At 43.2% G+C, this 14,743-nt stretch overlaps 1 protein-coding gene and 1 pseudogene across 2 annotated transcripts in view; one reads left to right on the top strand and one right to left on the bottom strand.

Annotated features, from left to right (window-relative positions):
- ADIPOR2 (adiponectin receptor 2) overlaps positions 1–14,743 on the bottom strand; it is a 46,621-nt gene extending 31,878 nt beyond the window's left edge. Inside the window, exon 1 of one of the 2 annotated variants that reach the window (XM_070790329.1) lies at positions 14,725–14,743. The gene's annotated coding sequence lies outside the window, so the exon portion shown is untranslated. Of the gene's footprint in view, positions 1–11,553; positions 11,717–14,724 lie in introns of those variants that run through there. The other variant, XM_019961744.2, reaches the window with a different exon arrangement.
- Positions 6,584–8,500, top strand: LOC109558612 (protein SDA1 homolog; annotated as a pseudogene).

Here is a 14,743-nt window from a genome sequence, read left to right as displayed (position 1 = left end):
GACCTACAAAATGTGGTATATCTATCTACTCCTCCAGGTTCTGTTTCTGGATCAAGTAATCCACTAATGGATCAAACCTGAACATGTAAAGCAGCCTGATAAAAGACAAAGAGGCTGTTACTACACTGAACCAGAAAATGCTTAAAAGATTTACAATTCAAATTTAAAAACACACTGTATTTTAAACAGGCAAACAGTGCTGTGATGATTGGCTGTGCATATATTAAAAAAAAAAAAATTAGATCCCTGACTTATACACACAAAAAAATTCTTTTTAGGCAATATCAAGACCTAAATATAAAAAACCAAACTTCTAAAGCTTTTAGAAAGAAATGCAGAGACCTTAATGCCCTTGGAGTACAGAACAGATTTCTTAGATAAAGCACAAAGAATACAAATCAACAAGGAAAATGATAGATCTGATAATCATTTCCATTCACCAAAACAAACCACATAAAAAGGTGACAGATAAGCCACACAAACTAGATGATACTGCAGGTCACTTCACAGATACAAACAGGATATACAATAAACTACTAAAAGCAATTTTGGAAGTCAACGCAATTAGGGGTAGGGGAGATGGACAGGGACAGACTCAGCCAAGAAATGGAAATCTGAATGGTCACTCAACATTTCAACATGCTCAGTCTCACAAACAATCAAGAAAAAATTTAAGGTAATATCATTTCACACTCATCTGACTTGTAAACATGTAAAAAATCTGACAATGCCATGGATCTATAAGGATTTAGTTAGATACAGCAAATTCTCTTTCTCATGCTAAAAAACACCAAGGGACACAATTCTGGAGAACAATTTGGCAATGTCTGATAGAATTTTAAATTCTCATAATCTCCAAAATCTCAAACCAGGTAAATACCACTTCTGGGTAATTTACACCAGAGAACTTCATTTCAAAGTCAGTAACCATACACCACACACACACATACACGATCACAGAACATTGTATCTGCCTGCAAAACAACCTGATACTTCTCTAACCTACTTTGATTCCTAAAGTGATTTCATAACCAATTTATGGCTCCCAACCTGTAGTTTGAAAAACCTGCCAATGATTTTACATATGTGCACAAAGATTTCTAACCAGCAATGTTCACTATAGCACTGTTTTTAAAACAGGAAAAGTGGGAACAACCTAAATACCTTACCAACATGAAAAGTAAATTTAAACTGGTTGCATTTGTATAATACAATAATACAGCTATAGAAGATAAAAGTGATGACTAATTAGGATGAACCGTATGAAAGTGCCATTTTTGTAGGTCAAAATGGGTTTAAAAAAATCAGCATTTTCAAGAATCTAAAAAACATGTTTCATGAAAAACAAGTTACAGAATATGTAGAATATTGTTTTATATAAAGTTTGAAAATGCCCAAGACATAATATTGATTTGTTTATGAATATACTCCAATGTAGTAATTACATAAAAACAGGCATTAGAAATGATCAACACTAAATTCAAGATAGCAATACTTCTGCAAAGTGAAATGTAACCTAAGAAGGTGCTTCACCTGTATGTGGGAAAATGTTAAGATTTTGAGAGAAATGACATGTATGGTGGGTATGTGAGTGTTAATTATATTGGTCTCTGTATTTTCCATTTTAAATATGTTAATGAAAAAAATTTTTATTAGCCAAATAAAATACACACGTGCAACCTAAATTCAAACCAACTGCCCTTTACAAAACTTCTTTCATTGGTTTGAAATGTTAATACATCATCCTTCCCCTTTTCTAAACTCAGGCTTCTAGCCAAAAAAAAAAAGGCTTTATGTAATGCCCAATTTCCTTAAAATCTGTCAAGGGAAGATTTATCCCTAGAAAACTGGTCTAGTTCCTTCTTCCAGTTCAGTGCTACGTATTTTACCATATTTTCATTTTTATCTCGGCTGCCAAGAAAATTCAAATCCAAATTTTATTCTTAGTCATTGAATTAAGCTGCCACTTGGAAAAAGAATATATGCTTCCTCCTTTTCCTTATATATATATATATATATATATATATATATATATAAAATACATGTATTTTTCATTATAGGAGACTAGAATGCAAAAGTAGGAAGTCAAGAAACACCTGGGGTAACAGGCAAATTTGGCCTTGGAATACGGAATGAAGCAGGGCAAAGGCTAATAGAGTTTTGCCAAGAGAACGCACTGGTCATATCAAACACTCTTTTCCAACAACACAAGAGAAGACTCTACACATGGACATCACCAGATGGTCAACACCAAAATCAGATTATATTCTTGCAGCCAAAGATGGAGAAGCTCTATACAGTCAGCAAAAACAAGACCAGGAGCTGACTGTGGCTCAGACCATGAACTCCTTATTACCAAATTCAGACTTACATCGAAGAAAGTAGGGAAAATCACTAGACCATTCAGGTATGACCTAAATCAAATCTCTTATGATTATACAGTGGAAGTGAGAAATAGATTTAAGGGACTAGATCTGATAGAGTCCCTGATGAACTGTGGACGGAGGTTCGTGACATTGTACAGGAGACAGGGATCAAGATCATCCCCATGGAAAAGAAATGCAAAAAAGCAAAATGGCTGTCTGGGGACGCCTTACAAATAGCTGTGAAAAGAAGAGAAGCGAAAAGCAAAGGAGAAAAGGAAAGATATAAACATCTGAATACAGAGTTCCAGAGAATAGCAAGGAGAGATAAGAAAGCCTTCCTCAGGGATCAGTGCAGAGAAATAGAGGAAAACAACAGAATGGGAAAGACTAAAGATCTCTTCAAGAAAATTAAGAGATACCAAGCGAACATTTCATGCAAAGATGGGCTCGATAAAGGACAGAAATGGTATGGACCTAACAGAAGCAGAAGATATTAAGAAGAGGTGGCAAGAATACACAGAAGAACTGTATAAAAAAGATCTTCATGACCAAGATAATCCCAATGGTGTGATCATTCACCTAGAGCCAGACATCCTGGAATGTGAAGTCAAGTGGGCCTTAGAAAGCATCATCACTACGAACAAAGCTAGTGGAGGTGATGGAATTCCAGTTAAGCTATTCCAAATCCTGAAAGATGATGCTGTGAAAGTGCTGCACTCAATATGCCAGCACATTTGGAAAACTCAGCAGTGGCCACAGGACTGGAAAAGGTCAGTTTTCATTCCCATCCCAAAGAAAGGCAATGCCAAAGAATGCTCATACTACCACACAATTGCACTCATCTCACACGCTAGTAAAGTAATGCTCAATATTCTCCAAGCCAGGCTTCAGCAATACGTGAACCGTGAACTTCCAGATGTTCAAGCTGGTTTTAGAAAAGGCAGAGGAACCAGAGATCAGATTGCCAACATCCGCTGGATCATGGAAAAAGCAAGAGAGTTCCAGAAAAACATCTATTTCTGCTTTACTGACTATGCCAAAGCCTTTGACTGTGTGGATCACAATAAACTGGAAAATTCTTCAAGAGATGGGAATACCAGACCACCTGACCTGCCTCTTGAGAAACCTGTATGCAGGTCAGGAAGCAACAGTTAGAACTGGACATGGAACAACAGATTGGTTCCAAATAGGAAAAGGAGTACGTCAAGGCTGTATATTGTCACCCTGCTTATTTAACTTCTATGCAGAGTACATCATGAGAAACACTGGGCTGGAAGAAGCACAAGCTGGAATCAAGATTGCCGGGAGAAATATCAATAACCTCAGGCATGCAGATGACACCACCCTTATGGCAGAAAGTGAAGAGGAACTCAAAAGCCTCTTGATGAAAGTGAAAGAGGAGAGTAAAAAAGTTGGCTTAAAGCTCAACATTCAGAAAACTTAAGATCATAGCATCTGGTCCCATCACTTCATGGGAAATAGATGGGGAAACAGTGGAAACAGGGTCAGACTTTATTTCTGGGGGCTCCAAAATCACTGCAGATGGTGACTGCAGCCATGAAATTAAAAGATGCTTACTCCTTGGAAGGAAAGTTATGACCAACCTCGATAGCATATTCAAAAGCAGAGACATTACTTTGCCAACAAAGGTCCATCTAGTCAAGGCTATGGTTTTTCCAGTGGTCATGTATGGATGTGAGAGTTGGACTGTGAAGAAAGCTGAGCACCAAAGAATGGATGCTTTTGAACTGTGGTGTTGGAGAAGACTCTTGAGAGTCCCTTGGACTGCAAGGAGATCCAACCAGTCCATTCTAAAGGAAATCAGTCCTGGGTGTTCATTGGAAAGACTGATGCTAAAGTTGAAACTCCAGTACTTTGGCCACCTCATGCGAAGAGTTGACTCATTGGAAAAGACTGGTGCTGGGAGGGATTGGGGGCAGGAGGAGAAGGGGAGACAGAGGATGAGATGGCTGGATGGCATCACCGACTCGATGGACATGAGTTTGAGTGAACTCCGGGAGTTGGTGATGGACAGGGAGGCCTGGAGTGCTGCAATTCGTGGGGTCGCCAAGAGGCGGACACAATTGAGTGACTGAACTGAACTAATACGTATAATTATACTTCCAGATCTTTTAAGTTACAGAAATTCTGGAATGAAATAAAATGAAAATAAATTTGAAGAAAATAAAAATAACCCTTCTGCTCCACAAGGTTATGGAGTTTTCACCATCATTGCTTATTTCCTGACCAAAGGAATGGGTATGTGGATAGAATTATGCATACATATTCATGAAACTAAAATTTCAGGACACACAGGATTAAACTCAACATGCTACCAATGAAAAATAATTAGGTAATATACTAACAACAAAATGTATGCTAAAGAAAGTGAAGTTGGTCAAAATTTAATAGGGTAATTATTTCTTTCTCTTCAAGACCGTTATGCTTTGTATGCTTTGTTTTCCTGTGCATGGACATTGTAGAAAACTCATAAGTGCAGTAAGAATATGTAACTTAGAAGCCACATATAAAGTAAGTTCTGTATTTTTTGTGTGTGTGTATGTGGTGTTCAACTGAAAAACTTGAAATGTCCTTTTGCACAGGTATTTTCCCCATGCCTAAAGATATTCTGGCAGCTTCCCGACTTCGGCTAGCCTTTCCCTTCTGTCTGGACACTTACAAGGTCTACCGAAGCCAAGATACCATTTATGCGGTACACATGCCCTCTACCACACGGCAAACTCCAAACCAGGGGTTACATGAAACAAACCCCCTAATTAACCCAGTCCTTTAACTTCCAAAACTGAATGTGTATGTACTTACTAAATAGGTTTGGTTAATGATTTCCTTACAAACAGGTCCTAGGATATTAACCAGTCTTATTTACCTCATTTTAGAAATAAAGGATGATATAGATAATATACCCAAGATGACCAATTTATGCTGTAATTTTTCAAGTTTACATTACACAAAGACTTTGAAAAGGTTATTTTTTAACAAAATTAAAGCACTTCACTTTATTTTAAAGCACTTCACTTTAAAGAACTTCACAGTAGCCCAAAAGAACACAATCTAATTTAGGTTTTAAAAAGAACATAACATTTACTCACCACCAGGACTGCAACAGACATGAAGAAGTTATATACACCTATCCTCAACAAGTATATTGTCTACTGGGCAGTCACCCAGATTCTTTTAGCAGGGTTGGCAAAATTACACTGCCTTTCAGGGCTAGACAGGGAATCTAAACAGGTGAGCAGCTCTATCTAAGGGAGAACATACTAGATAGAACTACTACAGAAAGCTTGGTCTTGCCTAAAGTAACTCTAAACCAACTTCAAACAAAATATATCTCCCAGTGAGAGAGACAGACTACACTGCAAGATATGTTCAACTGCCAATCAGATAAAGATTGAAAAAAAGTTCAAAATGGTATAAAGAATCTAGACCTCAGCCACAGTTCTGACAAGAGTTTACACTGCTGTGACCTTTCTGGGTAGCCGTCTAGTAATATACATCAAAACGAAAAATATGCATTTCCTTCAACCCAGTAACTAGACTCAGAAAGTCACCCTAGGGACTTCCCTAGCGGCCCAGTGGCTAAGACTCCGTGCTCCCAGTGCAGGGGGCCCGGGTTTGATCCCCAGTCAGGGAACTAGATCCCACATGCTACAACTAAGGTTCACATGCTGCAACTAAGACACGGCAGAGTCAAATCAATAAATATTGAAGAAAAAAAAGAAGACAGCTACAGAAAGTTGCCCTAAAGGCCACCAGCACGCGACATTGTACATACAATGCATACATATTAAATTTAAACACTAGGCAATCTATTTAAACAATCTAAACACCCAGCAATAGGAAAAACTATTAAATTATGGTGCACACATTCAATAAAATACCAGGAAACTAAAGGATGGAGTAAATACAAACATACTGACCTGGAAAGCCATCATGGACCTTGGTTTTTAAGCACACTCCATGTGTTCAGTCGCTAAGTCGTGTCCAACTCTTGCGACCCCGTGGACTGCAGCCCCCCAAGCTCCTCTGTCCATGGGATTTCCCAGACAAGAAAATTGGAGTGGGTTGTCATTTCCTCTTCTGGGGGATCTTCCTGACTCAGGGATTGAACCCATGTCTCCCGCATTAGCAGGCAGATTTTTTTTTTTTTAACCACTGAGCCACCTGGGAAGCCCCTTAAACATACTATGACCAAGATGCCGCCATCAGCCAAGCTCCCAGTGCTACTTCTGGTCACACCTGGAAGAAGGACTCCAAGACCCAGCCTGAGAAGGGCTGGCTACTATCAGTGGTGTGGGTCTTCTGAGAAACGCTCAAAGAAAGTCAGTCTACAGTCAACTTGTCAAGCAGAAATAAACACAAGCCGCCCAGCAACCTATGGCAGTTACAGGATTAATAAAGTAGACCCTCTGGTCTACACTGAGAAGCTTACACAGCTGAATATTCACTGCACATCCAATATGGGAGAGTTTCAAATTGCAACCAAATAAATCTGGAGAAAGGAATGGCAACCCACTCTAGCATTCTTGCCTGGAGAATTCCATGGACAAAGGAGCCTGGTCAGCTACAGTCCATGGGGTCACAGTCGGACATGACTCACAACTGAGTGACTAACAGACAAACCCAGCAAAGAACTGGCAATGCTGGTGATGTTTATGGCACAGACTGGTCACTGCCACCCAGAACATCTAGACAACTTTCCTCAAGAACCAAAAGACCTTCTCTCCTACGCTGTCCTGAATGTAGACCTCCCAATAACACCTTGCAAAGCTCTGACCTCACCAAGAACCTCATCAATCCATCAAGGCTGCCAGAGTTCTTTTTTGAACCTCTATGATGCCATGTAAGCTTCTAAGACTTTGTACACTCATTTTGTGACTGATGAGAATAAAGGTGCAAAAACCAAGAATACAGTGAATGCGTATTGCAGAATTGCACACACACATGTTAAGGGGCAGCAGTGCAACTGCAGCCAAGATATCTCTGGAAGTGGTGACTAAACTACAGAAGAAATAAGTGAAATGATGCCAAGACCATCAGTCAGTGTTATCACAACTGTACGCTTCTCTAAGGTCACCGAAGTATGAGTAGCTGCCTTGACATTCCTCCAAGGGCAAGATGAACAAGAAGAACAGGGCAAGGACTTAGAGTGCTAATGCTGCATGCCTCGGGGAGAGGCTCCGAACACAGGACAAGAATGTTACCAAAGTACTTCAAAAACAAGACAAAAGTTACAACTGTTAACTTCTCAATGATCCATTCAATTCAGGAGCTCCAAAGATTTGCAGAAAAACCACTAAAGCAGCTGAAGAGTTATAAGCAAACTTCTGAAGTGAAGATACTGCTCATGAACTTCATCTCCAGACTGGCAAGAATTCACAAGCTCTTTCTGTCCCATTGTGCACAGGTTTCTGCAGCAGCACCAAGAGGAGGAACAAGACCCTTCTGTTTGCATTACCGACTTCTCTGCACCTGGTAGTCCCAGAGACCCCTGAGGTGCTGCTCAGGACCACGCCACCCATTCTGTCATGACAAGAACTCTGGGGAAGTCATGACAGGAGGAAGCAATGCCCTGAGAGAGACAACAGCTCAATGACTGAAAAACTTCCTGAAGACTTGGCCCAGTATAAAATACACTCTTGACCTCTCCTAGAACTCTGATTCAGTTCTTCTGAAAACTGAATCCTCAGGTATCACAGAAGGAACTCCAGGGTAAGCCTACAGAGGCCTCAATAAAATCAAGGGTGCAAGAATATGGAGACTTAGATGCTAAAGATTACATTCCAGGAACTGAACTTCTGAAAGCTGAGGAACAGAACGCTGAGAACCATCTGGATAGGTGGGGAAATACCAGGCTCAGTGAAGAGGAAGCTGATGTAAATGGGGGGTGTGCACCACTCCTTTGATGAAGAACAGCTAGAAATCTCCAAGAAACTGAACAAGCTTCATGGAGGAGCCAGAATGTCCAGTCCAAAAGTAATTGCTTCTTCAGTGAAGAGCAGCTGGTGCTACAGGATAAACTTCTGAAAAACGAAAAAAGCAGTAACTTCCAAGCAAATTTTCCATTCCAGGGAAAATGCTAAACTTGTGTTATTAATCTGAGTATTAGTGAATTAAGATTGTTCATTTGCATTTAAAAGTCCAGAAGCACTATTTTTTGAAAATCACCCCAAAAAAAGTACACTTGCTGAACAATGACTGGTTTGATCCCACTTTAAAAACTCTGTAATACAAAACTGAATCCTAATATGCAGATTTTAATTAACAATGAAGCAACATTGGTTTATCAATTGTAACAAACAGAGTATGTTAATGAAAGATGTTATTAATAAGGGAAAATGGAGTGTGGGTGATATGAGAACTTTCTCTACTAGCCACACAATTTCTGTAACTCTAAAACTGCTCTAACGAAGCCTTAATTTTTGTAAAACCTGCATGTGTTAGATGGATTTGCAAATAAACATTTGCATATGCAAAGAGAGAGGGAAAGCTCTATATCAAATTTGTTAGCAGTGGTTTCCTACAGAGAGTAAGGAGCATAAGGAAGAATTTTTACATTATGTATCTCTCAACTGTCTATTGAGGGCCTGTTATTGAGGGCCTGGGTGCTGAAACCAGACTGTGTGTGCTCAGCCGCTCAGTCGTGTCCGATTCTATGTGACCCCATGGACTGCAGCCTGCCAGGCTCCTCTGTCCATGGGGATTTTCCAGGGAATTCTACTGGAGTGGGTTGCCAGGCCCTCCTCCAGGGGATATTCCCAGCCCAGGGATCGAACTCAGGTCTCCAGTATTGCAGGCAGATTTTTTTTTGACTGAGCCACCAGGAAACCAGACTGCATGGACTCAAACCCCAGCTCCATCATTAACTATCTGACCAACTCAGGCAGCTAATCTCTCATTGCCTCCAGTTCCCTCATGTGCAAGTAGGGACAACAGTTTGTGTACCTGTACTGAGCTGCTGCAGACATTAAATGACTCACTGCCTGTAACATGTAGACTGGAAAACTATCTGGTCCGTAATAAGTGCTCAATAAATAGTGTCCACCACCAATAAGCATCTATTGTGTTCAATAAATAGTGTCTACCACCAATAAGCATCTATTATGCCTCATTAAAAAAAAAAAAAAACCTTGACTGGTAAAACAAACAAGGAAAACTTGGTTCATCAAGCCCCTTCTAGTGAAATCTTCAATACAGAAAATACAATGTATTCAACTGCCAAATAAAAATGAGTATTTAACAGACTGCAAACCAATATTTGGCAATATAAGCCCATTTACACAGAAATAATCACCAATAGATTCTACAAAGATAATCATAAAAACAAACCCTTGATTTGTGTTGTGATTTTTGCTGATTCTATTTACTTTTTCCTTTACATTTTTCTGACTCATTTTAACTTTCTACATTGAATATGTGTTGTTTTTAATAAAGTAAAGGAGTTGGCAAACATTTTCTTTTGAAGGCCAGATAGTAAATATGTTTACCGTTTACAGGCCACTCAACTCGCACCACAAAAGCAACCAGACAAGACCTAAATGAGAGCATATGGCTATGTCCCATTGAGTATTTAATTTACAAAAACAGGCAGCGGGTAGGACATTGCCCACAAGCTGTCACGTTTGCCCACCCCTGAAATAAAGAGGGAAACAAAACTGTGTTCATTTTGGAAAACAAAAAGAAAGTGCATCTGCTAAACTGACACTGTTGACTGGGGGGAAGGGACTTGTTCATTCATTAATATATACAAGAGTAGGGACAAAAAAAATCAACTTTTTTATTTAGGCTCTGGAAATTCTCCTTCTCATCCTTAGTGCCCCAGTAAGAGAAAGCTTGCTAAGGAGCCTAAAGTCTGAATGGGTACACATGCTAGTAGCTAGGCAATTACAAATACAGGCAAAAAGAAATACCTTTCGTATTTATATAGATTTGAAATTTCTTCAAATGTCATAATAATTCACCACCAGTGGCTGCCACCACAGGGCCTTAAGTCCCAACTAACTGATGAAAAGGATTTTGGTTTTGGATCAGGACTGTCAGCACGGAAAAATTTATGAGAAGAGATGAAAACATCTATGGACAACTACCAGCACTAGAAGTGAAATTTCTATGAGATAAACATGAGGAGTGAAAAGAATCAGGAATGAACCATCTATGAAAGTCTAACAGAATTACAGTCAGAGGGTGGCAAGACGAGACACGCAAGTGGCCTTTGGGAGGACACTTCAAACTTCAAAAAGTTTCTGATCTTCGCCCCAAAAATAAAGCTTTGGATTGGAAGAAACTATTCTCAACATTTCACTTGGGAAGCAATTTGAAATGTTATGACAGATTTCTCGGAGTTTTAAAAGGTTTCTTTGGAGGATGGACGAAGGGCTGCTTTGGGAGGAGATGCGATGGGAACAACCCAGGGCTGAGGAGTCCAGAGTCTAAACATAAAGACGTTAGCAGACCCCTCTGCTTAAAAAACACGCCGACCCTGCACCACAGTCCGCGTGCCGGGTACGAACGCGGCGGGACCCGTGCACCTTTCTACCCGCGACCGCGCCAAATTGTTAAGCCCCAGCGGCGAACGAAAACAAGGTCCAGAGCCAGGGGCGCCCGCAACGAGCTCCGGCACAGACGCCCAGACCCGCCGGACCGGTGAGCAGCCGCCTCGAGGGGCAACAACGACACACCGGGCCCAGGACCCGGTCCGGCCAAGCCGCCTGCGCGCGGGCAAACGCCGGTGAGGGGTCTTCCCGCCGCAAAAGCCGGATCGGGGCCCGAGCGGAGCCCACCTCTGAGTGCGACCGGCGGAAACCCGGAAGGGTGATCCGGGGCCGAGCGGACCCGGGGCTGGGAGGGGAACGGGACCGAAGGAAGCCGGGGACCCTGGGCCGGGGGAGCCGTGGCTGAAGGGGACCCGGGGCGGCGGGACTCGGGACTGAGGAGATCCGAGGCTGGGGGAACCAGACTGCAGGGAGCGGAGGCTGAGAAGATCCCGGGGCTGAGAGGATCCCGGCGGAGGGGGCCGGGGACTGAGGGACGCCGGCCCGGGGGTAGGAGAAGGGGACCGACTAGCGCGCTTCTCGCTCGCCCCGCTGCCGGGACACCTGCCCTCAGCCCTCGCCCCCGCCAGCCCAGCCTCCCTCCCTAGTACCGCGCTCCCACTCCAGAACCTCACCAGAGCTCGCCGCCGCCTCGCCGCACGTCTCGAGCTCCTCGGAACCGCGGCCGCTGGAAGTCCAGAGGAGCGGAGGTGGCGCCCGCTGTCGCCGTCGCTGCCGCCGCCGCCGCCGCCGCCGCGACCCAGCGTCCGGGAGGCTCCTACAGCTGCCGCCGCCGTGACGCTAATCACACGAGGCTGCCCTAGCCAATGAGAAGGCGCCTCGTGCGCAGCCGCGCTGGTCGAAGCCGGAAGCGTCCCCTGGCCGCTCCCGGACCTGGAGCAGCTTGGGTGGGTCGGGAATCTAGCGGGAGGCGCCGAGCACCCGGGGACACGGAAGTCCCTTAGCTGCCCTCCCACCGGAAACGGGAGCGTGTGCAGCGGAAGAGGCGTGGCCGCCCTGCTCAGGACGCTTCCCGGTTTCTATGGATACGGCCCGCAAGCTGCGGTCGGAACCGAAACCAGGGATTGCTAGACACAGTCGGAGGCGGCTTCAGACCTAAACGCGAAGCGTCTTGCGACAACAGCGATTGCTTTTTATTACCTCACGGAGACACTACCATTTGTGCCTCATGACTTCCAGAAAACGAATGTGAGCCCGCTCCTCTTAAAAGTATAAAATTCAGAGCGATTCTAAAAATGTTTCAGTGTAATAGCAGGTCAGAAACTAATTCAGCAATACTGTGTCCATTTGCCCAAAACGATTAATTTCTACTTGTTTCAACCGAGCTTTAACTTCTTTAAACCCAAAATCTGCCTACATACTTATTCTATAACAAAACAAAGTGTAGAAGTTGGCCGGTGTAGAAAATGTTTTCTTCACATTCAGTGCTCTGAAGAGGTTATATTGCCTTAACTGTCAAAAATCTTGTTATACTAATTAAAGGAAAGCCATAAGCTTTCAAGGACGCCCATGCCCCAGGCTTGTCCATCCTGAAATTGAGTGGCACCTTGTGAGGCTCCCAGGCATGGAGGCCTCGTTTTTATATCCCCCATTCCTTGTAAGCAAGACTCTACCCTCCACGTCCTTCCGGAGTTCCAAAGGGCAGATTTGAACTGTTGCTAATCAAGGGAGGAGACGCCAAGAAACCACCTGAGGCAAGATTAAAGGGACCAGAGGAGTTTAGCTAGATTAGGAGACCACGTGAGACCCTGCAGGGCTTCCCTCCTAGCTCAATCGGCAAAGAATCTGCCTGCAATGCAAGAGACCCAGGTTCGATTCCTGCGTCAGGAAGATCCCCTGGCGAAGGAAAGGGCAACCCACTCCAGTATTCTTGCCCGGAGAATCCCATGGACAGAGGAGCCTGGCAGGCTACAGTCCATGGGGTTGCAAGAGTCGGACACACTTAACAACTAAACCACCACCAGTATGAGATCCTGTACACACCCTAATCTTGTCAACAACCCCCACCCTTGGGAAATATTGCTGTATAAATGCATGCATGCTCAGTCATATCTGACTCTTTGTGGCCCTGTTGACTGTACCCTCCCAGGCTCTTCTAAGACTCCTTATCAAATCCTCCTGGATAAGAGGGCTCTCACCCAACTATGCTGGCACCCTGATCTTGAACTTCTAGCCTTCAGAACTATGAGAAATAAACTTACGTTGTTTATAAGCTTTAAAAAAAAAAATCTTCCTGGGTGGGGACACATTTTCTCAAGGCCTGCTATATCTGCCTTTGCCTGGCAAAATAATAAAGCTATCCTTTTCTACTTCACCCAAAACTCTACCTCTGAGATTCAATTCCCCAATGGGGTATAGAGAAGCTGAGCTTTCAGCATCACTCCCTGGGACCATACCAAGAGAAAAAACAAAGGAAACTGGAAAAGCATCACAGATCTCATATCAAAAGACCTAAGGTCTGATACATAAGGGAAAATGTTTATAATAGAGAACTCTTCAGCCTGGAAGTGTAAAATCGTAAAAGTGATTAAAGTTACTAAAATCAGAAAAAGCATGAATAAGATGGTCTTAATACTAGTATTTTAGAATACTGGTATTAAGTCTGCCCAGGTAAGCTTGAAAAAAGCCAACAAGGACTTCCCTGGTGGCTCAGTGGTAAAGAATCTGCCTGCCAATGCAGGAGATACAGATTCGATCCCTGATCTGGAAAGACCCCCACACACCAAGGAACAACTAAGCCCATGTTCCACAACTACTGAGACTGTGCTCTGGAGCCCAGGAGCTGCAACTCCCGAGCCCTAGAGCCCATCAGATCAGATCAGTCGTGTCCGACTCTTCAAGCCCCCATGAATCGCAGCACGCCAGGCCTCCCTGTCCATCACCAACTCCCGAGTTCACTCAGACTCACGTCCATTGAGTCAGTGATGCCATCCAGCCAGCTCATCCTCTGTCGTCCCCTTCTCCTCCTGCCCCCAATCCCTCCCAGCATCAGTCTTTTCCAATGAGTCAACTCTTCGCATGAGGTAGCCAAAGTACTGGAGTTTCAGCTTCAGCATCATTCCTTCCAAAGAAATCCCAGGGCTGATGTCCTTCAGAATGGACTGGTTGGATCTCCTTGCAGTCCAAGGGACTCTCAAGAGTCTTCTCCAACACCACAGTTCAAAAGCATCAATTCTTCCACAATGAGAAGCGTGTGCACCACAGCTAAAGAGTAGCCCCTGCTTTCCACAACTAGAGAAAGAGCTCCCGAGGCCAGGAAGATCCAGCACAGCCAATAATAGAATACATAAATAAATTAAAAAAAATTTTTTTTTAAAGCAGACAACCTTATACTTATACAGCACCTCAGAAACAACGCCAGTGTGTCTGCACAGCAAATTTGACTTACAGAAGGCAAAGAGAACTGGGGCCTCAGGCTTAATGAGAGGTCTACTGAGGACAACAGAGCTACATAAAGACGAGATTGTTCAAAGACTTCAAACTTTGTCTGCATTCTTCTCTAGGTGATTTTGTTTTGACAAACCAAAGCACTTTACTCTGGAGCAGTCCTTGCCCTGCTGAAACATATGAAAAAGAGCCTTATCATTTTCCCCCCAAGATATACCTCCCATTCTATCATTATGGTCCCGCCCTCAGATCACTGCTGCCAGTTCCTGATGCCCCCCAAAGATGAAACAAACCCCACCATTTCTTCAGAATGCTCACACCTTCTCAGTCAATGAAGACATTGTCACCATCCCCAACCTGAAGGACTGTCCGTGAATGGGTTCACCCATATCTCTTACCTAAAGGTCACCATTAAAT

The sequence above is a fragment of the Bos indicus genome, chromosome 5 (assembly GCF_029378745.1).
Source record: "Bos indicus isolate NIAB-ARS_2022 breed Sahiwal x Tharparkar chromosome 5, NIAB-ARS_B.indTharparkar_mat_pri_1.0, whole genome shotgun sequence".
Taxonomy (NCBI): Eukaryota; Metazoa; Chordata; class Mammalia; order Artiodactyla; family Bovidae; genus Bos; species Bos indicus.
This window is presented reverse-complemented; position numbering and strand designations above follow the sequence as displayed.